This window comes from Mytilus galloprovincialis, chromosome 11 (genome assembly GCF_965363235.1).
Source record: "Mytilus galloprovincialis chromosome 11, xbMytGall1.hap1.1, whole genome shotgun sequence".
NCBI classification, from domain to species: Eukaryota; Metazoa; Mollusca; class Bivalvia; order Mytilida; family Mytilidae; genus Mytilus; species Mytilus galloprovincialis.
In genome coordinates this window covers 3,636,672-3,639,191 of record NC_134848.1, presented here as the reverse complement: position 1 = coordinate 3,639,191, position 2,520 = coordinate 3,636,672, and positions in this window count along the sequence as shown.

Genomic DNA, 2,520 nt, shown 5'->3' with positions numbered 1-2,520 from the left:
GTCATGTGGCCTATGTTGTCTATAAATTGTACATTTTTGTCTATAAATTGTACATAACGATACAGGAGTGTAGTATTCTCAGAGTCAGACAGAGGGAGAATAGGAGAAATTAAATTGACAACAGTGAACAGAATTTCAATATACAAGATTACGAAATTTTCCTTTGATCGTACCAACTCAGCACTGTAGAGTGATACCAAAAATTATCGCTAGAAACTAAGGGCGCACATGCTGTTGTCAATGAAATTGTGTTTTTCTTTTACAAGATATAATGGCAAGTTGGAATAAGGTAAGATTTTCTTCTTAAAAATCAATGGTCATGTAACTTATGTTGTCTATAAACTGTACATACAGATACAGGTGTGTAGTATTCTCAGAGTCAGTCAGTGTCATGTGACCTATGTTATGTGACCTATGTTGTCTATAAACTGTACATAAAGATACAGTCGTGCAGTATTCTCAGAGTCAGTCAGTGTCATGTGACCTATGTTATCTATAAACTGTACATAAAGATACAGGCATGCAGTATTCTCAGAGTCAGTCAGTGTCACGTGACCTATGTCATGTGACCTATGTTGTCTATAAACTGTACATAAAGATACAGGCATGCAGTATTCTCAGGGGAGAACAGGAGAAATCAAAATGACATCAGTGAACAGAATTTCAATATACAAAATTCCAGGAGACCAAAAAAAAAAGAAACGCAAGATATTGTAGGACATTCACAACTCTTTTAAGTCAAAGAGAATCTGACAACGCCATGGAAAAAAATGAAAAACAATCAAAATTCAACAGTCTACATTAGTCATTTCAGGGCCTTTTATAGCTGACTATGCCATATGGGCTTTGATCATTGTTGAAGGCTGTACGGTGACCTATAGTTTTTATTTTCTATGTCATTTGGTCTATTCGCAATCACACCACATCTTCTTTTTATGTTCAAAACATTACATAGAAAACTAAAGACAGATCAAAACAAACCTCAACAAAAACTTAGGCTGATCTCAACACTGATGCATAATACACATGATACAATTGTCTACAGACTTTTCTAAAAATACTCTGAAATTATAGACAACAATTTCACTCCTTCTTGGTAATCACTGTTTTTGATATAGCTATTGAAACTGTAAAAATGTAGCTTGTTAAATTCAATTATTACATTTATAATACATTTGTATGTTCTAGAGGAAAATGTAAAAGCTTTGTTTTGCTTACAGAAACTTCTTACAGCTGCAAAGGAGAGGAATATAAAAGAGGTGGAGTTATGTGTAAAGAACAGAGCTAACTTGGAATGTAGAGATGACATTTGGGTAAGTGAAGTAAAATGTTTAACACAAATAAAGTTATTTATTTTATAGTACACACAATATGAATCAGTCAAATATTACTCTTGTTTATGTTCAGTGATTCAATGTTAATTTTTGGTTATTGCAAATACTCTTGTCTCAAAATAATAAGAATATTAGTTACATAGTGTGCTAGTGACCTAATATGGTATATATGGGGTCAGTAAATTCCATATGGGGTGAGAGCGAAGCTCATATGATACTTCCTTACTGTATACAACTGAAATATTGTGATTAACTTTATTACACTGATGAATACCACTCAAGTTTGTATGTCAAAGGGTTGCAGTCTGATACTTCCTTACTGTATACAACTGAAATAGTGTGATTCCCTTATTACACTGATGAATACCACTCCAGTTTGTATGTCAAAGAATTACTGTCTGATACTTCATAAATACAACTGAAATAGTGTGATTTACTTTATTACACTGATGAATACCACTCCAGTTTGTATGTCAAAGGGTTGCTGTCTGATACTTCCTTACTGTAGACAACTGAAATATTGTGATTTACTTTATTACACTGATGAATACCACTCCAGTTTGTATGTCAAAGGGTTGCTGTCTGATACTTCCTTACTGTAGACAACTGAAATATTGTGATTAACTTTATTACACTGATGAATACCACTCAAGTTTGTATGTCAAAGGGTTGCAGTCTGATACTTCCTTACTGTATACAACTGAAATAGTGTGATTCCCTTATTACACTGATGAATACCACTCCAGTTTGTATGTCAAAGAATTACTGTCTGATACTTCATAAATACAACTGAAATAGTGTGATTTACTTTATTACACTGATGAATACCACTCCAGTTTGTATGTCAAAGGGTTGCTGTCTGATACTTCCTTACTGTAGACAACTGAAATATTGTGATTTACTTTATTACACTGATGAATACCACTCCAGTTTGTATGTCAAAGGGTTGCTGTCTGATACTTCCTTACTGTAGACAACTGAAATATTGTGATTTACTTTATTACACCAGGGATGATTCCAGGTGTTTTCAAATGGGTCCCTTGACTACATCAAATTGGGAATTTTTACCCCAATTGGGAATTTTGTATGCATACAATCAAAAACGAAATAATATCATTTTCCTGGCCTATAAAAACGGAAAATGTATTTTAAGTTTCACCTGTACACTGATTGAAGAAGTTATTGG